We start from the raw sequence: 24,588 nt of genomic DNA, 5'->3' as shown, positions 1-24,588 counted from the left end.
TATGGAACTGAATGGAGATTAAAACCAGCACTGCAGGAAGGAAGAGAATAACGTGTCTTGTGGAGCAACTGGAAATAATATTGCTCGAGTACTGAAAAGCCAAAACTGTTTGGAAGATGGTATAATTTGAAGAGAAGCTAAGAAGGACATAGGAAACCACTGAAGATTATGAGTTGGAGAAGGAGAATGATAAATATGTCTTCAGGAAGATTAACTACAGTAATTTAAAAGAATATACTTGAGAAAGAAGAGGCTTCAAGCATAAAGGTAGGAAGGAAGGCTAATCCAAATACACTAAGTCCCCTACATACGAACCTTCAAGTTGTGAACTTTCAAAGATGCAAATGTACATTCACGTGTCCAATCAACATAAGTTAGTTCATGTGTCTGGTGTACATTGTCACATACATGCATCCTCTACGAGTCCTTGTGCTTTTGTGTACTTTACTGTACAGTACTGTATAGAGTACAGTAGTACAGTATGTTTATTTCAAGCCCAGGATGTCTGGAAGCAAGCGTAAAAGCAGCGGTGATGCAGCTGGTACTGCTAAGAAGCACGTGTGATTACGATGGAACAAAAGTGAAAATAATTGAGAGAGTGGAGTGAGGCGAAAAGATGGTAGACGTTCTTATAACATGAATCAACCATCGGCATGATTCTAAAGGACAAGGACAAAATCATGGAACATGTGAAGTCTGTTGTGCTGATGATGTCAATAATAATAGGGAAGAAGCATGGAAAAGTGACAGAGGAGATGGAGAAATGCCTCAATGTGTGGATGCAGGATCCACATTGGTGTCGAGTCCCGCTCAGCTTAATGCTGATTCAAGAGAAAGCCAAAAGGCTTTATGAAGACTTGAAGAAGAAACACGGTGAAGAATCAGAGGGCACATTTTTAATGCCAGCCATAGCTGGTTTCATTGGTTCAAGGCTACAGCCAAACTTCACAATGTAAAAGTAAGTAGGGAGGCAGCAGGTATTTACCTGAGCAGGTTTTTAATGTGGATGAGACAGAACCGTACTGGAAGAGGATGCCAGACCGAAGTTACATCAGTAAGGAGGAAAAGTTGATGCCAAGCTATAAAGCAGCAAAGGATAGGCTAACTCTGTTGTCTGGTGGCAAAGCTTCCGGCGATGAAGCTGAAGCCTCTCTTAGTTTATCATTCAGAGAACCCAAGAGCCCTTAAAAACATAGCCAAGGGCTCTCTTCCTGTTGTGTGGAAGAGTAACCCCAAAGCCTGGGTTACACAGGCCATTTTCCAGGACTGGTTTCTCCACCACTTTATCCTAGAGGTAGAGAAATATTGCTTGGAGAGAAGGATGTCCCATTCAACATTCTTTTGCTGCTCTACAATGCTCTGGGCCACCCCCGATTCATGGACGACTTTCATCCCAGTGTCAAAGTAGTGCATCTGTCACCAAATACTACGTTGCTCATCTAACCTATGGACCAGGGAGTTATAGCGACTTTCAAGAAATATTATTTACATCACACTTTTCCTTAGGCAGTAAAAGCGAGTGATGAATCAGGAACAACCCTGCAACAATTTTGGAAGGACTATAACATCTACAAGACCATAAAAACATTGACTTTGCTTAGTGTGAGGTTATGGCCGTCACCATGAATGGGGTTTGGAAGAAACTTTAGCCACAGTTTGTTCACGATTTTTGTGGATTTGAGAAGGTGGATGAGGAGTCCAAAGAGATCTTCAGCAACTTAGTGATCCTCGGCGAGAAGCTGGAGGTAGATCTGCAAGAGGATGACTGCATTGAACTCCTTGCTGTGCAACACGAGGAGCTTACTAATGAAGACCTGATGGAATTGGAGGCCCAGAGAAAGGATGAAGAGGGACAAGAGGAAGAAGTAACTGAAGAACCAGAGAGATTCACGATGCAGGAAATGGCAAGAGGATTTTCTTTATTTGAGGAGGCACTGCTAGTTTTTGAGGCACAGGATGCAAACACAGAACAGTACATGAAGGTTGCAGCAGCTGTTCAGAACACAATCCAGTGCTACCCTGTCATCTATGATGAGAAAAAAAGAGCTGCTACCCAGACATCACTGAATCATTTGTCCAAGGGGGTAGAGAGAATTGAATCCAGCAAGGAACCAGACCCTGTGCCATCAGCGTCAGGCGTGAGTGAAATTGCAGCTCGCCCTCCGTCTCCTATTGCTGAGGATCCCTCAGCTCTACCATCTCCCACCCCCTCTCCCTCCTCCAGTCAGTAACTCTCTTCTTGCCTGTTCACTCGATGCCAGCCCCTGTATGCCAGCTGTTGTACTGTACTACTGTACTTTTCAAGGTACTGTACTATAAGATTAAAAATGTTTTCTTTATTTTTTGTTTGTTTTTTATGTATTATTTGTGTGAAAAGTATTATAAACCTATAACAGTACAGTACTCTATAGCCGATTGTGTTAGTTGGGTACCTAGGCTAACTTTGTTGGACTTACGAACAAATTGGACTTATGAACTTGCTCTCAGAATGGAACTCATTTGTTCATAGGGGAATTACTGTAAAGGAAAAGGATTCATGATTAGAGCAATGAGGGAAAATAAAGGAAGTAGCTATGAAGAGACACATTCTAAAGGAAGTGTAAATATACTTTATATTTACAAAATTACAGAATGAAATTAAAGATGATGGCATGATATTACTTCTGAAAATGCATATATTTAAAATAAAGTTGAGAGAAAAGACAGTATTTTTCATAGTTTTAGAGACACATTCTATAATTTGCTATTCACTGGACTGCAACAGATGTTTAATTTTTTTTTTTTTTTTTTCCTGTACGCGGGCCTCTCACTGTTGTGGCCTCTCCCGTTGCGGAGCACAGGCTCCGGACGCGCAGGCTCAGCGGCCATGGCTCATGGGCCCAGCCGCTCCGCGGCATGTGGGATCTTCCCGGACCGGGGCACGAACCCGTGTCCCCTGCATCGGCAGGCGGACTCTCAACCACTGCGCCACCAGGGAAGCCCCAGATGTTTAATTTTTACATTGTAAATGCCATGTGGTCTCAAATTATTTGCCTTTTCTTAACTATTAAATACTCTTACAAAATAAATGCTCTTCTTGAATACACTTTTTTTTTTTTTAAACTCTTCACTGAGCAGTAGGGGGAAGGCAGGAAGAATTGTAAGAAATTATAATTAAAACATAGAAAGGCTGGTTTAATTTGTGTACTTAAATTTCAAATATCTGAGTTTACTGGAAGAGATTGTTCATTCACTAATTTCAAGATCACAAATTTCTTTTTGACTAGGGTTGTCAGATTCAACAAATAAAGTTAACAATGAATAATTTTTTAGTTTAAGTATGTCCCAGATGTTTCAAATATTTGTCATACTCTAATCTGCTAACTCTATTCCTGTCATGTAACTTTTTTCAGTTAAAGAAAAACAAAATTATTAAATATCTTGTGTGTGTGTGTGTGTGTGTGTGTGTGTGTGTGTTATTCCTAACAGAGATTTGTACATACAGAACATCAGTTATAGCTTCTATGGTCTCTTTCCTGAAGTCGTCAAGTCAATGGCTTGATCCATTCAGGTAAAACAGAAACAAAACAACAAGAAAAAAACATCTTTTGGGGGACATGTTATTACAAATAAGAACCGTGATTTCTTTTTTTTTAATAGGATAATGTCAAATGTTGATTCGATTCTAACCTGAAACATTATGCAACACAAAACTGAAAATTTGGGAGCTATTTTAAGTCTCAAGATGCCAAAAAAGTTAAAATTTAAAAAGTATATGTTTAGGACTTCTCTGGTGGTGCAGTGGTTGAGAATCCACCTGCCAATGCAGGGGCCATGGGTTCGAGCCCTGGTCTGGGAATCCCACATGCTGCGGAGCAACTAAGCCCGTGCACCACAACTACTGAAGCCCATGAGCCTAGAGCCCGTGCTCCGCCACAAGAGAAGCCACCGTAATGAGAAGCCTGTGCACTGCAACAAAGAGCTCCTGCTCTCTGCAACTAGAGAAAGCCCATGTGCAGCAACGAAGACTCAGTGCAGCCAAAAATAAAAAAATAAATAAATTTATTTTTAAAAAGTATATGTTTAAATGTTTTATGAATCTTTGAAAGATTAAATTTTCATATATTGTAGGAATTAAATTCAAGTTAACCCTTGGTGTGAGAAATAGATCCTTTGTCCCAAATGAATCTATCTCAGCTTTATAGACCTTTGTATTTTAATGTGCTGTGGATGTGATCTTTGGCTGATGGCATTTTGAAAAAGCTGGAGTTTAGTTTGAAATATATAGACATTTTCTGTTTTGAAGACAGAGACGTAATAATCTGCAGAAGTCTAGTTGCCAACAAGACTATTAAGTTCAGAAGAGTTAGAAATTGAAACGCTTAAAGACATATAGATATAGTTATATAATGTAAAATAAACTTGCTAATGGCTTACAAGGCTGGGCTGAAGTCTTGAATCATTTAAACACATCAGCATACATTGCAAATCTGAATAATTTATTTTCACAGTTGAGCTTTGGCAAAAAAACAGCTTTTAAAAGATTGCATAGTGGGCTTCCCTGGTGGCTCAGTGGTTGAGAGTCCGCCTGCCGATGCAAGGGACACGGGTTCGTGCCCCGGTCCAGGAAGATCCCACATGCCGCGGAGTGGCTGGGCCCGTGAGCCATGGCTGCTGAGCCTGCGCGTCCGGAGTCTGTGCTCCACAATGGGAGAGGCCACAACAGTGAGAGGCCCACAACAGTGAGAGGCAAAAAAAAAAAAAAAAAGAATATCCATTCCCACAACTTTGTGAAGAGACTCTTACACCTATGGAAATAGAAAGTGATATACAAAGATTAGCCAAGGTTTCTGAAATAAAAAGATTAAAATACAGAGAAGATTGCAATTAAATATATCTGTATATTCATGAAGAAAGAACATGAGAACTCAGTGAAAATTTCCGAATCCCCTTTCTAATTGTCCAGTGTTACTCATTTTCTTTCCCTCTCTCCCTCTCTTTCTCTAGTTATCACTGCTGTAGCTGCTGACATAGGTTATCACCATGACTTACACTTTAATCATTTATATTCCCAGAAGTTGTATTAGTCATGCAAACCAAGAAATGGTAAAGCGTTAAAAGAAACTTTAGATCTGGAATAGAAGTAACCCCATAGTCTCAGGCCTGGTCGTATACTGCCTGGCGAATCTGAGCATGGGGTCACTTTAGGTCACCTAGAATATGCCCTCCTGTAGCTGAAGAAGCTAAAACCAAAGGAGATTAAGTACTGTCTGCCTGTGTTAGCTTTGATCCTCTCATAAGAGAAAGAACATGAATAATTATTGAGTACCCATTGTGAGTTTTCCATCTTGCGCACATGATATTAATTCTTGTAAACAATGATTCTCTCTGAAGTACTATATTCTCCATTTCTCAGATGAGGATATTGAAGCTCAGTTTCTTATGTTTCCCAAGTTTACTTACTCATGAAGGAATAAAACTGGTTCTCCCCTCCTGATTAATTCATTTTTCTCTCCCTCTTTCCATTTTTTTTTTTGTTGTTCTCCTGCTTTACATTAAAACACTGAAGATGTGAACAACTAAAACCACTTAAAGGAATAGAATACTATCATTCAAGCATTCAATTTCCATTAGTCATTTGTTACCAGAATACCAATAAATACCAGAATACTATACCTGAGTTTCTACTGGGCAAAACCAAAACAGTAGCCTTACAGTACAGCTTTGGTAGACAATGGCAAAGTAAAGATGGCATGAGCCATGGGATGTAGGTTTCACATACTCATTCTGTAGAAAAAGCATACTTACCTGTGAACATACTCACGTTTGGAGACAGAAGGCAAAACAAAAGGCACAAACCGTACTTAAAGAGAATCATTCCTCTCCCCATATTCCCCGTTATTCTTAGCAGTATCTGAGCTACACAGAGTTAAGACATTCTTGGTAGATATACCATTCGTTATTTGTTAATTAAAAAACAAAAATGTAAATAAAAGTTAGAGAAATAATTTGAAATACACTAATGATTGAAATAGTCTAATCACACATTGTAAATCAAATAGATATAATTTAAAAATAAAAATTAAAAAAAGAAATAGTCCAATAATTCATTATATTACTAATTTATTATTTGGGAAATGGTGCTTTTGCCATTAGCACAGGTCAATGAAATGGCATAATTAATTAAATTATATACTTTTACATATAATTAATTAAAATTATATTACTCAAATGACTCTGTAGCCCAAGCAGACTAAGTCCCTCACTGTGTTATGTATCACAACGGCCAAGGGCATGATACACGGGTATACAAACAAGTAACCCTCAAATCCATGGCTAATATTAGATTATTTTTAGATTTTCTCTCTCCATTCCCAGAAACCCAGGGATTATGCCTCTACTTACTTCCTCATCAAGGATCCAACTGGTTTCTTGGATATTTCTAACTCGTTTCAGTAAATTCTAGTTCTATTTATTACCATCTCATTAATTCAAAAAATGCACATATCAATGAAATTTCCAAAATATACCTGGGCAAGGATCTTACTATAGTCATCTTTTATCAACTGGGAGAGGTTGAGACAGCCTTCAATGTGTGTGCACACACACATGCACAATCTTTAATAGGAATTGTCAATTGCGTTGATATTTATCAATGAAATGTTTCTTACAGTTAGTAGAAGTGACCATTTTGGGTGTATGATCATCCTTTTGTGATTTTTTAAATCTCCTAATCACTTGAAGAATGATCTTTCTCTCTTAAGAGACTGATGGAAAGTTAAGAATTTATTTAGCTATAAACAGCTGAAACCCCAACAAATAATGACTTAACATAATAGATGTTTGATCTCAGACTTCCAGCTTCCAAAACTGTGAGAAATAAATTTGTGTTGTTTCGAAGCTATCCAGTCTGTGGTATTTTATTATCAGCCTGAATGGACTAAGAAAGTTGATCTTGGGAAGCTGGGGTGCTATTCTAACATATGCCTGTTTCCTCTCTTTTGAACTTTCCTATCAGGTCCTCTAGGGTGAAACAATTCCTTCCCTGTCTCTGACTAGGTATTGTGCTGTTGGTTTTAACAAAAAGGGTTATGTCCTTCAGGGACTGGAGTCAGGAGAGATGTTCATATTACCTGAGAGCTGGGAGTCTGTACTAGAAGGCAGAGCGAATTTCTTTTTCTCCTAGGTGCAGTGTCCGCCCAAGAGATTCCCGGGGCATGGTTTCAGGAAGCTGATACCCTACAGTACAGCCACCAAGCTGACCCTAACATCCTAAAAGACAGGGGCAATGTCAGTTATTTCACTTCTTGCACAATCCCCTTGTTATTTGCACATCTATTAATTTGAAAATGTTAAAACCTTCAGGGATGAAATCAAGTTCACTTTATGTAACTTCTGAAACTTAGGTCCCTTTAGCAAAAACCTTGAAAACCTACTCCAATGCAAACCTGAAGCTATATATACATGTTATCCACAAAGGAACACATTTTTCTCAGCCTTAGGGATTACGTGCTTGAATCCCTTGGAAGTGCATTTATATTAGCTGGACTGCTCCTCATGATAAGAATTCAGTGGTTCACTATACAGCTAGACCCACTGTAGATCAGTAAAGTTAATACGTGGAATAGAAATGTAGTGTCAGCCTCTGCAAAAGGTATGGTTTGCTGTGAAAATAATCTGTGCTGAAGGGCTAGAGAGCTATTATATTTCTGATCATTTCCTCTAGTCCCTTGTTCCCAGTGACTGCCAGCCTTAATAATGTCATTACAAAAATTGTCTCCTGGGGCTTCCCTGATGGCGCAGTGGTTGAGAAGTCTGCCTGCCGATGCAGGGGACACGGGTTCGTGCCCTGGTCCGGGAGGATCCCACATGTCGCGGAGCGGCCGGGCCGGGCCCGTGAGCCATGGCCGCTGAGCTTGCGCGTCCCGAGCCTGTACTCCGCAGAGGGAGAGGCCACAACAGTGAGAGGCCTGCGTACTGCAAAAAAAAAAAAAAATTGTCTCCTGGGAGACTACTGGGATTTTTGTTCTGCAATCTCATCTGATACAATTATTTGCAAATTTCTAGAAGTAAATTAGCTTACGTATCAATTTTTCTACCTGGCTGATTTAGAGCTATAACTAATTGCAATGAGTCTAAATTTTAATATAAGAAACTTTTCACCTAGCCTAGCTCCACTAATAATTTAAAAATTCCCTTATTGCAGCCAAGGAGTCAATTTTGCACTAATGACTGGCAGGGAGTGAATTTTCATTAAGTTTGTATGCATGTGTATATGTGTGTGTGTGCAGTCACATCCACACTAGACAGTCACCATTTCTTCATCCAGTCTACTCTCCACCCATCTCCTTCTTGATCTCTGCCTTTATAAGCTGATTTGTATGGACTAAATCAGAGCTTTCAGCACCCTCTGGCTTCCATTTGGATTCACCCAAGGGGCAGCCCCAGCAGTTTCTCAAAAGGAGCAAGGACATAAGATCATGGTGTTGATTTCACTAGCTGTCTCTTTTCAAGTAATCTATGTCTCTTGGTCAAAGGCATTTGTTCCAATCGAGATAAGGATCTTATTTGACTCTGTCCGTGGTCCTGTAATAATTTCTTTTATCCTTTCAGGCCTTGGTCAGGGAGATGGGAGACAGTCATATGGTTTGTGATCTTTAAAATGCACAAAGTCTGGAAGTTTTTTATTGCCACCTAATTAGCAGTGGAAGGATACATAAAGGAAAAAAACAGACCCTTCCCTCTGACAAGTTTCCAGATGTCAATGGGAAAGAGACTACAAGATGGCAGCCCCTGGGATTAAGGGAGTTCCTTCCTGCTGAAGAATTCATTATAAAAAGGAGATAAATTATTATCAAGGGGAATGCCATGAAAACATCTACTCTGAGAAGAGGGTTGCCCAACATCAAATATCACAAAGGTTTTGGCTTTCAGGAAAGTAGAAATTTTCTTATATAAAATTTTCCAGGAGCTTCCTGTGATTTTTATGAGGCTGAACATTGAACCAAAGAATATAAGTATTCAATAAAATTATAGTCTTCTAACTTAGTCTGAGCATATTATTGCTTCTTTGTTAATTAAGTCTTTTTTATAATTATGCTTGTGTTAGTCTGGCTTCCATGGCCTAATATTTATACTCATCCCAATGGATCCAGGTTCTTTGGATTCACACCTTATATAATTTAATGCTGTCATTTAATTATAATTAAATATAATTTAATGCTATAAATATATAATTCAATTTAATTCCCGAACTCACATAAAAAAATAAGTGTTCTAAAACTAATTCCTGCGTAAAATCCAGGAGTACAACCAATTCATCATTTCAAGATACAAGGATAACCCAAGTCATCTAAAAAAGTGGCTTATTTTAAAGTCAAGTTCCTGAGCCTTGAGGGTAAGCAGCATGATGGGATGGTTAAGAACATTTGGTTCAGGGATATCAGGCATATCTGGCTCCAGTCTTGACAGTTACTGACTCTGTGACCCTTGGCAAGTTACCCTCAAAAAACCTCAGTTTCATCACCTGTAAATAAGTAAATCTCTATATGGAGACAATAATACCTACCCCACAGGGTCATTGTACTTATTACATGAAAAAATTCAGGCAAACAGCACAAAATGTGGCACTGAGTAAAAGTTCAATAAATTCAAATATTGTCTATTAGAGATGCTATAAAAGGAGAGCTGAGACTGAGTGACATCCAGGAACCCCATCCTACCTCCCAAAGCATCTCTGTTATCTAATTTCTGTTTTGGGACTTTAGGTAAGATTCTATCTGAAGAGAGTTTTTCACTTTGTAAAAGAAAAAATGATGAAAATTAATACTTCAAGAAAGTAATAATAACAAACATTCCTTAAGTATATGTAGGCACTATTCTGAATGGTCTCTGTGCACTAATTATTTAATTTTCACAGCACATTCTTGATAGGTACAATTACCTACACTTTATAGAAGAGCAAAATGAGGCACAGAGAAGTGATGTAATTTGATCAAGTCTACGCACCTAATAACCTGAAGCGCCAGGACCTGGAACCAGGAATACCAGCACCAGAGTCCACACACTTAGCCCCACGACTAGCCTGTCTTTCTGAGTATAAGTCATTCTCTACAGACCCCAAATTCCTCTTTCTCCATAGTGTTTTGAAAGGAAGGATTACATCATTCACCTCATTGTCTAAAACAGGATATGGACTGGCTATAAAAGACTTGAAAAGATAGCTATCCAGGAACAAACGATGGTGGCCAAAAAATATTTCCAGGAGCCTAGATACATGTAAGATACTATGAATTATTCCAATGCAAAGTCATAAACTTTAAAGTCAGGCAAACCTGGTTCAAATTCAAGTGGCTGCATATTCTCTGTTAGGACTTTCAAGGTGGAAATTGATAAAAACTCAACTTTTTACTGGCATAAGCATTTAGTGACTGATTGGAAAGATATTGGATGACTCACATAATCTAGAACAAGGCCAGCAAAGAAACCTCAAGGATTGGGACAGAGAACTCACTACCAAAAGAACTTTGTTCTCCTTTTATGTTTTCCCTGCATTCTTCCAGTACTGCCCTCAGCTCTGGGATTACATTCATAGTACTCAAAGTCAATGATAAAGGAGGAGTTTTCACTGCCAGCTCCAGCACAAAATCCAGGTGAGTGACTCCAATTGCCCCAAGGTGGACCACTTCCCTCCCTTCCTATCCAGTCACCCAGTCACTGTGACCAAGGAGGTACACTCCTGTTTCCAGATGGGGAGGCCTATCACCGGAAGAATGGTAATAATGAGAATTTAACAAGTAGATGAAAACCATAGTTACCACAGAGACTAAGGCTGTTATCCGAGATCAGACGATTCTAGTCACCCTATTGGCTTATAAAGGATAAGTTGAGTAATGCATGTGAAGCAACAGGAACACTATAGATGCTAAATAAATATTAGGTTCCTCAAGTTATAGAGCCCTTCCTCCAAGTCCTGGGAAGAGCTGATAAAGGACAAGAAGAACTAGATGAGAAGGAGTGTGCATGTGTGTGTTTATTTTTCCCAACCACTGTACTTTTGAGGTATTGGACTCCATGACAAAGTTTCTTCACTCCATCCATCCCACCCTCCTCAGTTCAGGTAATGTTGTAATGATTTGTGGGTCTCACTGTAGCTTCCAAGCACATCCGGTGGCTTATTGCCCACGTGGCCCACAGTAAGAAATACAACTTATATTTACAATAACCCTCATTATATATTACAAAAATGGAAAAGCTTTTCACGTAATATTACCCTCACTGGATGTGAATGATGTGCTCTCATATCTTGTGTTTTAGCCAGTTCCTTTTTTAAGGCTGGTTTTGGATCACTAAATTGGTTTAAAGATCCTTTAAAAGGTCATGACCTTTACTTTGAAAAAACACTAGTTTTGGTGGGAGTGAGGAGGATGGAGGATGGAGGATTGGGAGTCTGGATTTTCTCCCTCTATTAATATATTAGGTCCTTTCCCAGAGTTTTAAGGGTGCCCCCTTGTAGTTGGAGAAGCTGCGAAGCCCATGTTATTATTGATCATTTCCATAATGCATAGGTGAAATGGCAAAACGTGGAAAGACAAAACTTGGTGATACTCTCACCTGTAAGAAGAAAAGCAAAGGCTGATTTGCAGCATAAATGTTGTATTGGAGACTCCAGGATTTGGAGTTATATGGACCTGGGTACAACTCTACTACTTACTATGTAATAATGCCATATAATTTAATATCTCCAGTCCTCAGCCATATCTTCTGTAAACTGGAAATCAGAATGACACAGTATCTTTCTCATAGGACTTTTTGGATAATTAGGTGCATTAACATATAAGAACTGAAATAACCTGCTGTATAATATAGTATGTAAATAAATTTCCTGAAACACAACCTTTGCATTCACACATTCTCATCTTATCAAAAAGTCTAGTGTCTGTAACTTACTGAAGGCTTCCCCAGATATGACCAGAAATCCAAGTGCTTACTCTTGTCCAAAGATTGTGTTCTCTCTCCTTGTCTCTGGAGCCAGAGCTCAGATATGCTCCCTCGAGGCTGGAGGATTGGAAAATTTCTTCTGCCACCTGAAGATGGTTTCTCCAAAACAATACACTATGTTATATGGACTTCATAGCTAGTGTCAAAGCCAAAGGCTAATTGACACAAATTATATAAGACAAGGGTTTCCAAAGGGATCCTCTGCTTGTTTCTACAGGCACATCTGAAGTGCGTGGCTAGATCTGAATCACCTGCTCCAGACCTTGCAACTAGGGCTGATGCAAGTGCTTGCCTCAGGCTGCAGTGGATTTCTCTGGAGCTGGAGAGAACATCCTCTACCCGCAGTGCTGTGCTCAGCAGAAAATATTATTGCCTTGGAGGCAAGTGTGGAGCGGATACAGCATAATGTGGAGAGAGGAAAGAGGAGAGAGGATAATATTCCTACACCCCCATTCAGGAATGTCACTGCTGCTTTAGCATCCTTCTACTTTCTGGGCCCTGTCTTAAGGAGAGAGTAAAAACTACTCATTTAATTAGACATATATCACTCCCAGTTCCATTTGTCTTAAGTTCTTCTGGAAACAGGTTGGTAAGATCCCTAAGTAATCTGGAGGAGTGGGATGGAGGTTGAGTACACTATCAACTCAGATGGTTATAGCACATCAATGAAATTAGGACTTACTCCCATTTTGTTGTGTGCTATATCTATACTTTCTACAAAAGCGTAAAAATCTTGTCATAAATGTGTTGTCTGTGGTCCCAGATAACAATAGAAAATAGCATGGCAGAGTGGAACGGACATGAGCTTTGAAATCCTTTATGGGTTTCAGTCATGATTCTGTCATGTACTATCTGTGTTATCTCAGGTAAGTTATTGACTTCTCTGAAATGTTTCCTTGTTGATAGTGAATCTGTTGCATCTGCTTCATATGTGTCTTCTCTCACAAAATATAGAAAAGTATAATTGAAGCAAAGCATGGAAACTGTAAAAAACAAACCAAATAAAAAAGAAAAGAAAAGAGCTTTGGTCACTGCTGTTGGAGGAGTTCATCCAGAGGACGTGGTCGCTGGTTGACCCACAAGCTAGACCTGGGCAATCAGAAGCTCTTTATCTCCTCTCCTTTCCTTGAAATGTATGTTCTGCCCACTGTTCTCATAGTGGGAGCAATTTTAAAGATACAGCCTTGAGAGAGCTGTGTAGTTGAGACCATCTGGACTGAATACGTGACTGAACTTGTCAAGGCTGCTATATAAACTTTCAAGATTCTAGTGGGTAGATGCAGAGATCTACTCATTTTGTGGCCCTCCAAGACAAGTCTTCTATGTAACTTTCCTTGCTTATTAAATGTGCCACCTACCAATATGGAGTGGTCTGCCTCTTTTTTCAACTTCTCCTTTCCCTCTCTGTACAGGGGTGAGTTGCAAATTTTACCCAGGTTTTGAACCAAACTCCCAAGGTGGCAAACCATCTACTGCCTGATTATTTGTCATTCATTTGGCCACGTGTATGTGCAATCCTTTTCTATTAAGGGCAGTATTTCTCAACAAAGACACTACTGATAATTCTCTGTTGTCATGACCTGTCCTGTGCACTGTAGGATGTTTAGCAGCATCTCTGGCCGCTACCCACTGTATGTCAACAGAAACCTCACACTCCAGCCAGAGAATAACAGTAAAATAATTTCTACAGACGTGACCAAATGCTTCCCTCTATACTCATTTCAGAAATTCCTAGCCAATGAGACAAATATAATTTCCTACTAAATAAATAGAAAATTCCAAATTCTCATTTTCCTGGCTTTCCTTGCAGTTGAGGCTCAGGGATGTAATCCAATCTCCTCCAATCACAGGCACCCAAGCTGCTCTTTGAATCATATGTTAGTAATGCAAAAGATGGTAACTGCGTAGAGTCTATTCTCCAGAGGGTGGCGTCAGTGGTAAGGCTGAATCAGTAGTAACCTACACCATGTATCCAAAGCTAGTGTCATGGACCAGTGTTGATGGTGTCTGCGTAGTATACTGTGGTGCCCATGACCAAGAGAGTGCAGTGATGTCTAGACCAGACAAGTTCTTCAGTGTCATTTAGGGCATTGTTCTTGGCTACATAGATTCTAACCATTCTCAGAGATTCTGAGAGCTGCTCAATAACCTTTCGACAAATGTTCTGCTCAAATGAGAGTTATTACTGTTGCTTCCACTTAATAATCCTGACTGATACAGTAGCTATTGCATAAATTCAGATGTTTTAGGAAGCTTTGACAAATGACTATGAAATATATATATATATAATTGTTTCCAAGTGAATGTTGTAATACTCTCCTTGAGAGAGGTTGGCCAACCCTTTATTGATGTCTGCATGTTGGAAGAGAAACATCATAGATAGGTATTTCATGATATATTAGAGAAAGAGATGTTACTGATTTTGATAGATAGAGGTTGCTTTTAAAGGGAAAAGCTAGCTGGAAAGAAAGAGAAAGTGTGCCCTTTGCTATATTTTTGCATGGATTTTACAAGGTTCTTGTACAATATGACACTGTTATTCCTGAAAGATGATAACTGGTCCAGTGCCAAGCTCTTAAAAGGCTCTCAGAAAAGGCTTCTTAACTTGACTATACAGAGCAACATATATGAAAAGCCCCTAATCATATTTTTACCACTTTCTGAACAGAATGTTGCTTTGGCTGGTGATTTTAGAATAGGAACTATTCTGTAGAAAACCACAACTTTTTATTCAGAGGCCTACAAATCCACTTCTTAACATGAGATGCCTTCCGTGGTTCAGAGCTTAGGGAAAGGGGAATTGAAAAGATGCTGGGACATTAGAAGAAGGACTCATTTATCTCTATGATGTTGTGCTTTTAAGCCAGGATCACACACTCCTTAGGGGGCAGGAAGGGATCCAATAGCTACCAGCCTTGGACACCCTATTCTTTTCATGGAAATACACTTAATTCTCTCACTTGACCCATACTCTTGCTTCTGCTCTCCCATAAGAAACTCCTGATCTTTTGTGTTTTATCTTTCATTCTCAGCCTACTTGAAGGTTATGGTTTTTCCTTGACTTTGAATCCCTAAGCTTCCTGAAAATTAACTTGCCCTCATGCAGAGAATTTTTTCTCATCTGGAGGCTTCAGATGCCCACCTCTCCTTAGTCCAGCTCTATCCCACTACATCCTGGCACAAATCCACCAAAATGATGCCCCAGCCCACCCCCAAAATCAAAAAGGTACTCCAAGTTTACCTGTGAGAAGGCCTGTTCCTGAAAAAACAAGATCTTCAATAATCACTTTGCTGTTCACATGAAACTAACACAACATTGTTAATGAACTACACTCCAATATAAAATACAAAGTTAAAAAAAAAAAGAATGTCCAATGTGATGGTATTAGGAGGTAGGGCCTTTGATAGATGCTTTAGTCTTGAGGGTGGGGCCCTCATGAATGGGATTAGTATTCTTATGAGACCTCACAGAACTCCCCTCCCACCATGTAAAGATACAGTGAGAAGTCTGCGACCTAGAAGAGAGCCCTCATTTGACAATGTTGGCACCCTAATCTCAGACTTCCAGCCTCCAGAATTGTGAGAAATAAGTTTCTGTTGTTTTAAAAAATAAATAAATAATAAAAGGCTCTGCACAGAGCTTCATAACCTCTTCGTGGACTTTTTGTTTTCAAGCTGATGATGGAAAAACAGTTATATTCCAGTTGAAGCCAGAAGTCCAGTATGCACCACAGTTGGAGCAGGAGGCCTAAAATTTCGAAAGAACCGTCACTAAGCAAAATGTCCTCAGATCTTCAAACGAGAAGTTCACAAGCACATAGGAACTATCTTGAAGACGGAGAAAGTGATGACTTTTTAAGATGTCTCTCTCTTATTCCGGGTGGATTTTAACCGTGACTCTTGTCCTCTCCTTGAAGGTATTGTTCTGGATTTGTTGTGCAACTGTGGCTACAGCTGTGGAGCAGTATGTTCCCTCTGAGGAGCTGAGTATCTGTGGTGACTTGGAATGTGTGAATGAACAAAAGCTAAACAGATATCCAGCTTCTTCTCTTGTGGTTGCTAGATCTAAAGGTGAAGATCACGAAGAAGCAGGGCCTCTACCTGCAAAAATGAATCTTGCTCATTCAGAAATTTAAGGTGTTTTTTTTTTAAAGAAAAGTGTAATAGACATCTAAATTTCCATTCCACATATTGCTTTTTAAAATGGTTTCATTGGATATAGGGCTTAAAAATCACTATTAATTGCAAATAAACTTAAAAAAAAAAACAAAAAACAGGTACTTACCATCTCACCAAATCAGAAGTCTAGAGGTAGGACGGGCCAGCATTGGAGTGGCCGTTCAGCAGTGCTACCAAAGACTTCTCCCAACTTTTCTGTCACCATTGCTGGGTTGGCAACTACTCTCCATGTGGTTGTGAGATTGGTGCCACAGCTGGAGACACAACAGCATTCTCACCAAAAAATAAATAAATAAAAGGCATGGGCAAAATGGGTTTCTACTTACATGCTCCCTTTGATCAGGAAGGGAAATTATTCTCAGCATATCCCTCTCAAACTTGCCTACATCTCCAACTCCCAGACCAATAAATATCATGTGGCTGGGCATCTTATCACCCAAACCCGTTTGGAATCCTGTTAGCAAGAAAGGAAGAGATGTGTTTAGATGTGCAACCAAAAATGCCTGCCAGCCTTGCCTTGAGCAGGAGTAGAGAAAGGCATGGCCGTGCGTGTGCTATCCTTGTTCTTTGTACCTTTTTCTCAAAAAATAACCAGGAAAGAATCAGAAGTTTGGAAACAGAATTTGAGTTTTATTCAAAGAGGGCTCTTCAGTATTAGTACCCGTGTAAATTGTAGTATGCAGTCCCAAACTGGAATCTCCTGTTTGTAAGAGCATGCCTTTGGTTAAAGTCCCACGAGAAATCATCTTTAGCTACTAAGACCAACATCTCTGCCCTTGTTTCCTTTCATCATATTTGTGCCACAATATAAGGCAGGAGTGACGGCAGCAGCAGCAGAGCTGAAGCGTCCACATGAAGATGTATCACACCAGTGCTTTTTTCTGCAGGACCCTGGAGCATAGCACATGTTGGGGTGAGCGCTGCATGTGGAGAGGAATGAGACACAGGCAGATGGAAACCTTGTTTCGTATGAGTTATGTAGCCCCGAGGAGCCGTGGTGATAAATGTTAAAAAAGCAAGGGATTCAGCTGAAAACTGTTCTGACTGCACCACAGAAAACGCTGTTGACTTGCTGGGATATTTGCTAAAATAGAAGGCTTTAGGATAGACATCTAAAGCAGAATTTATCACAGCACACAAAGCCTTCAGTCAATACTCGTGGCCATATAACATACTCTGCAACTGCCTGTGTGAATGGACTGGGTTGGGCTGAAATAACCCTCACATCAGAGAAACTTCTTTGTGAAGTTTTACTTTCTTGGTAACATCTGCTCAAGAAAACAGTCTTGAACCTGAGTCATCAGCCTTATTTCATCTCAAGTAAGTTCATTTTATAAATCTTGATGTTAAAAAAAGAGCACAGCGCTGTTAGTAGTGATTGTTTTTTTAAAATAGATAAGGATGGCAATTGTAATAATGTAAAAATGTACAGGAAACACTTTCATTAATGTTTTATTCATCAGACTGCATAAAATAGATAATAATAATGTTGATCATTACTTTCTTGAACATTAGCCTCTTGTGTGCTAAACACCTTGCTTTTATGCTTTATCTCTAATGGTTATAAAAATCTTACCTTAGAAATAACTTATCTGAGGCTCCAAGTGATTTTCCCAGGACTATGCAACTGATAAGAGATAAAGGTAGTCTTCAAACCCAAGTTTGTCTGACTCTAAAGCCCTTATATCTGATATTTCCTAATACACTGTTTCATACGTCCTAGTCTTTCCCATAAAACCAGTTATACTTCAGCCCATCTAAAAATGCCAAACGTGAGGAATAAGGATAGAGGGAAGAACCACAAAGAAGATGAGTTTCATCTTGTCTCATGAAAGGCACAGAAAGGGATGGGGCAAAAGGCTGATAAAAAGTTGCCTCCATAACATGAGGATTAACCATTGAGAAATTCTGCTCCAAATAGTGGGAAAAAGTAAATCAAGGGAATTAAAACAGCATCTAATAATTTTGCTGCTGAATCTTAACATTGGCAACATTCATAACATGATTCATAGCATTGCACTGAATTTTGAACTTTTCCTCAATCCAATTAACTAGTAGAAATATCTTTAAAACACTTCTGGACGTGTCTGTAAGGGTGTTTTCAGATGAGATTAACGTTTGAATCCATGGACCCAGGAAAGTAGATTGGCCTCCCAATGCAGATGGGTATCATCCAATCTATTGAGGGCTGAATACAATAGAAGTAGAGGAGGTTGGAATTCACCCTATCTTGCTTCCTGCCTGCTTGCTTCACTTAGAACATCTCATCACATCTCATCTGGCCCTTGGGCTGAGATTTAAACCATCACTCCCCTAGTTCTTAGGCCTTCAGACCTAGACTGATTTATACCACTGACTTTCCTGGGTTTACGGCTGTAGACCACAGATCATGGAACTTCTCAGCTTCCTTCATCATGTGAGCCAATTCTTCAGAATAAACATTTCTCTTTCTCTCTCTGTGTGTGTCTCAGTCCATGTTGATCAAGGAAAATCAAAGGTTATAAAGTATTTCCCAGCCTACAATCCAAATACCACTGATAAAAACTGAAGTCAAAAATGATTAGGGAAAAAAATGAACTTTTTGTTCATATAACCTATAAGTGGCACTTTGGGATATTAGGGTTGAAGGGGATAAACTTTGTTAGCCCAGACAACATGGATATGGGTTGAGATAGAGCTTCCTTAAAGGAAAACAAATACTGTTTTTACTTGAAGAAGGGTATAAAGGTCTGCTGAACAAGCTAGAAAAATAATAACTGTTTCCAATTGAGTAAATGAGATAGAGATAGATGAGATAGATAGATAGATAGATAGATAGGTAGGCTAACACATGGAAAGAAAATAGTTTTGTGACAGAATGTTAATAGCACTTTTTCTGGATGGCCATATTATTAATAGTTGATTTTCCTGCTTGGAACTTCCCTATATGTGGTGGATATTTTGATTCTCAACCTCAAGTCTTCACTTTGGAGGGTTTAGAAAGTTATCACCTAAATCCCCCCCCAATACTCATGCAGCTAGCATTCTGGATGCGAATTACATACTGCCAGTACTTAGGAGAGATCTGGAAGGCAGATTGAAGAAACAGCCATTTCCCTACCCCCTTTGGCTTTTGCTGCAGACAATTTAGAAATGTGAGACTTTCACACAGCTGCACTCCAGTCCTCGTGCTCAAGTTTGGTGGAACACACAGAATGTTATGAAAACACTGAGTGACTTCCTAGCCTGGATTTCTGATAGCCGTGTCACAGCTTCAGTTTGCTCGTCCTCCGGAGTGAGAGGAAGTTGTCAAAGCAAGGAACAGTGGCTGCCTCTGAGATGGTAGCTCCCCTTGTGGTTCAGCTCTGCGTTATTCTAGGAACCCATTCAGAATGTCTAGCCCAGGACCTGTTTTTTCAGTCCTTCCAACAATTGTGTAAGCACCTAATATCTTGTATTAAATTCTTTTCTGCTGAAAATACTTATAGTAATTTCTGTTTTCTGCACTCAGCCTTACTGATTCACCTATATTTTATTATATTGTGACTGTAAATCTCATATCTTGTGTAACATAAATACTCCTTTTAAATCTCATGCCATTTCTCACCAACACAAATTCTTTATTTAAATTAGCTGGTCTCTTTACAATTCCCAGAAATGCCCTTTGCTCACCACTATACGTATGCTCCCTTCTGTCTACTCAAGCCTACTGAGAGAAACCATGGCATATCTGTAATAGCTAAGAGTTCTAACATTTCTGCCATATCCACTGTGCCCAGTAAAGCAACAGCAGTCCTGTGGGGAAATGGTGGCGTCCAACATGGTAGGACAAAAATGTAGTGAGATGGAGCTGTGAGAAATCCCCTGGGCCTAAAGAAAATTTGGGGTAGAAAGAGATTTTGCAGAAAGCTAGAGTTTCTCCTTGAGCTGGTAAGGGCAAGAACAAGGATGATTTGGAAGTATATATTTAGTTATTCTGATCCCTATGTGTGATTTCATTATTATTCTTCTCACAAAAGAACTCTGAATTTTGACAGTGTACACTGGAAGTGAATATCATCTTAGTCTCTGGCTATGATTCATTTCCTCCTCTTTATTCTTACAGATGAAAGTGAACAATAGATTGTATTAGTTCGTGTCCTTCTTAGGTTTTCTTTTTAAAGGTAAATGCATGTGGGAAAAAATTTTACCCACAACAAAGTGTGTCAAATGTATAAAAAGGGAGATTCTAATTTTCATGTTTGCAGCCATTCCAATACGCAATCCCACTGTCCAGAGATAACCAGTGCTACCAGATTAGATAAAAACTTTCTGACATCTTTTGATATATTTACATCATTTTTTTTGTTTGTTTTGTTTTGTTTTGTTTGCGGTACTCGGGCCTCTCACTGTTGTGGCCTCTCCCGTTGCGGAGCACAGGCTCCGGACGCGCAAGCTCAGCGTCCATGGCTCACGGGCCTAGCCGCTCCGCGGCATGTGGGATCCTCCCGGACCGGGGCACGAACCCACGTCCCCTGCATCGCAGGCAGACTCTCAACCACTGCGCCACCAGGGAAGCCCCTATTTACATCATTTTTAAAAGTGGGAACACACTGTCCATACTGTTTGCTAATTGATACTTTTTCTTAATAGTATATCATGGACATATTTCCATGTCAGTATTCATTACACAACTTCATTCTTTTAAAAGGCTGCATTGTGGCTTACTTTACATATGTAGTTTATTTAACCTTTATCCTATCAATCAACTTTGAGATTGCTTCCTCATTTTTGTTCATGAAAATGGTACAATGTATATCTCACTGTATTTGGAATTAAATTGATATGAAGATCTTCAAATGAAAGTTTTGTTTTCAATCTACCAAAAACAGTTAAGAACTACTTAGTTTATATAGTATCATGAGCCTGAGGGTAAATTAATATTTTTGTTTGTAGTTTAATATAAAATCTGGGTTGAGGCATAAAAGTTAGGAGCTTATATATTAAGTGTAAAGATTTTAACCCTTTTTCCTGCAGTAGTCTGAAACTAGATTCACAGAACAAAGAACTCATTAACCACTTACATTTATGGATGGAATTGAGATGTGTGAAATGCAGAATTTAGAATACCCCCCAAAAACAAATTAAACAAATTTTATTGTTCCCAAAATCAAATGTATTCTCAAAAGTTTATCAGTAAATGTTATCAGTGATGCAGTAAAAGTTACATAAAAAAATGTAATTTCAGTTATCAGAGAAAATAATATATCTGAAGCAAGTTCTAGTTACATTTTGTTTCAGGTGTATCCCAAGAAGAGGTTGACAATGTAAACCTAAGCTGAAATTAGTGGTACAGATCATGTTAGGAAATCACATGTTCTTTTAAGTCCTAAACACAGTGAAACTTATTCTCCAAAACTCTAAGGAAGAAGCCATACTCCATTCAGCATTCGTCTCAGAATGCAATCAGCATGGCAAAGACAGAGATAATCTTTTTGACAAATCATACCTCCATAGAATCTCAAAGCTCACAGGGACTTCAAAGGCCACTTAATTGCCCTGCTGGTTCTTGAATTCCCCTTTCTGCCTCTCACCAGATGGACTACTAATTTACGTTCAAATATCTCTAAGTTATAGGCATTTCTCCACTGAATGCAGAAATTTGTCAGATACTCAGATTTTTTAAATCTTGGATTTCTTTCTTTCTGTAAGCGTTCGGTATTAGATCAACCCTCTGGATACATAAAGAGTAAGCTTCACCCTTCTGTCTCATGACAGCCTTGTAGATATATGAAGACAGCTCTCATCTACATCCTGAGGTTTCTCTTAAGGGTAAACATCTTGCCAGTGGAAGGTATTCTGAACCCATAAGGTCAACTACACTTTCCAGAGACTTCTGATTTTTTTTTAAATCATTCATTCCATCAATTGACTAATATTTATTGAGAGCTTTCCACATGTCAAGTATGGCACTTTCAAACTCACCAGTAAGAAAAGTGAACACACCTCTGTCCTCATGAAGCTTATGGTAGAGTTAGGGCAAAAAGAGACATTGATCAATTTACCTCCCATAAACCATGTCAATTACAGAGGGGAGTGCCACAGAGGAGAGTTAGTCAGTCCTGTGGGACAAGTAATAGAAAGCTCTGATACCCTGAGTGATAGGGTAAGCTTTCTTGAGAAAGCGATGATTTGAGTTGTGATCCAAAGAATGCATATGAGACATCTAGATGGAGACATAGGAGAACAGATTTGCTAATTGAAAGAAGACAAGACCTGTAGGAGGAGGGAGCATTGTCTGAAAAAGGTCGTGCAGCAAAGGCATAGAAAATGAATGGGAAGAATGACTTCCTAAGAGATTGACCTGGAGAAGTGAATTTTGGGCATGTTTGAGGTTTGGTTGTTTACAAAGATTATTGAAGAGTTTTAAGAACAAGAGTGAAATGATCAAATTTGCATTTACAATATGTCGCTTTGATCTCATGAGAGAAAACAGGTTGGAGGGGGAGAAGGAGGAAATGTAACTCAATTACTAAGAGGCTATTGGAATGGTCCAGTAGCTGAGGCTAGAGGATGAAGGAGATGGGGTGACTGGTGAGAAATGGGTGCATTTAAGAGATGTTTAATAGGCAAGTGTTGAGAATTCCAAATGAACCACCACAAATTTTTAGAAGTTTTTTTTTTTAACATTTCTTTTTTTGTTTAATTAATTAATTAATTTTTGGCTGCATTGGGTCTTCATTGCTGCGTGCGGGCTTTCTCTAGGGGTGGCGATCAGGGGCTACTCTTGGTTGCGGTGCGTGGGCTTCTCATTGTGGTGGCTTCTCCTGTTGTGGAGCACGGGCTCTAGGCACACGGGCTTCAGTTGTTGTGGCACACAGGCTCAGTAGTTGTGGCTGGCGAGCTCTAGAGCGCAGGCTCAGTAGTTGTGGTGCACGGGCTTAGTTGCTCCGTGGCATGTGGGATCTTCCCCGACCAGGGCTCGAACCCATGTCCCCTGCATTGGCAGGCAGATTCTTAAGCATTGCGCCACCAGGGAAGCCCCTAGAATACAGTTTTTGTTTAGATGAAAGTTTAAAGCAAACTTTGAAAGCAGTTTAATTTTTTATTTTCTATTATTTTAAAGTGATTAAAGACTTGAACATTAATAACAGAATATACGAAGACATTAAACAGTATTTTAGAAAAGTCCACAGAGTATATACAGAAGAAATGTTTCAAAACTTTTTTTCTGATTTGGACATGTCAGAAAGCATATCTGCAGGTTCTAGGTCTTCCAATTCAGCGTTTCATTTTCCTAAGAGAATCTTAGTGGAAGAATAGAAGAAGAAGAATAAGGAATTTCGAGGTGGACAATAAGTCCTTATATTTTTTAAAAAAGTATAATCTTGAACATATGAAACTAGAGAAACAGTAAAATAAAAAATTTTAAATATAGTCTTTTCTCTTTGCAACCACTGTGAGTTATAAAAGTAGAGTAGAAAAGTATTTCTTGCTTTCTTGAGCTGGTCGGGGATCTTTTATTGTATAAATAATAAATTTGAAGTTTAAAATTGAAGAATTTCAAACAATGGTGTCAACAGCATCCTGATTATAAATCCTGGAATTCACTAAAATGGAAGTTGCCTATTTCAAACGCAGATGTTGGTTTTTAAAGATTGGTCACTTAGCACCATCTTCTGGCTACATAATAATTTTCTTTTTTCTCCCTCACTACAAACTTGTTACTGTGTAAATATTATGATTGTGGTGCCACCTGCTGGATATCTTTCTAAAAATGAACACATTCTGAAGAGTTGTGCTGGGAAATCAGTTGCTTACACTTCATGGGTATGACTTCTAACCACTCTAGAAAAAAATAATAATACTTGCAAAGTAGCTAGACCTCCTGATTCTAAGAATTATTCTAAGTTATTCAACATAATATTTTAATGTTATAAAGAATTATTATGCATTGTATTGATCCTTATGGAGAAAGAGGCTACATGTCCCTTTAGTAACTCATTCCCTAGCTCTTCTTTTACTATCACTGTGCAAACTTCAGCCATATGAGAAATTATCCCCAGATAGTTTTAAAGAAGAGTAAAATCATACTTGAGCATGTTTTACAGTATTTCTTAAATCTTACAACTCTAAGAAATAGATTAGCTCTGTCTTACTGACTGGAAAACAGAGATGTGGTTTAGCTGCACCTAAGGTAGCTCATACCGAAACAGAGCAAAGAAAATTTGAGCCAAGATATTTTTTACAGTGAAGCTTCTACTTTTTCTACCCTGCCTGTTTTCATTGCTACTTAATGGGGTTTGAGTAAATGTGGACTGTATATAAATCCGATTTTTAAAGCCTAATAAAAAGATTTTCTAATCTCCACTAATACGTTTCCTTCTCAGAACTTTACAGTTCTTAGCCGAGTTCACTTTATTTCCTTTAGTAGTTTTCCACAGGCTGAATGACACACTTTCTATTTGTCAT

The 24,588-nt window shown here is 39.0% G+C and overlaps 1 pseudogene across 1 annotated transcript; it reads left to right on the top strand.

The window, feature by feature from the left end:
- Nucleotides 1-653: 653 nt before the first annotated feature.
- LOC309826124 (transmembrane protein 59-like) lies at nt 654-16,115 on the top strand (annotated as a pseudogene). Its single transcript has 4 exons — nt 654-952; nt 10,542-10,631; nt 13,578-13,651; nt 15,607-16,115. The product of its transcript is annotated as a transmembrane protein 59-like (transcript).
- The last annotated feature ends 8,473 nt before the right edge of the window (nt 16,116-24,588 follow it).

Source organism: Grampus griseus (genome assembly GCF_964374135.1).
Source record: "Grampus griseus genome assembly, chromosome: 8".
Lineage (NCBI taxonomy): Eukaryota > Metazoa > Chordata > Mammalia > Artiodactyla > Delphinidae > Grampus > Grampus griseus.
This window is presented reverse-complemented; position numbering and strand designations above follow the sequence as displayed.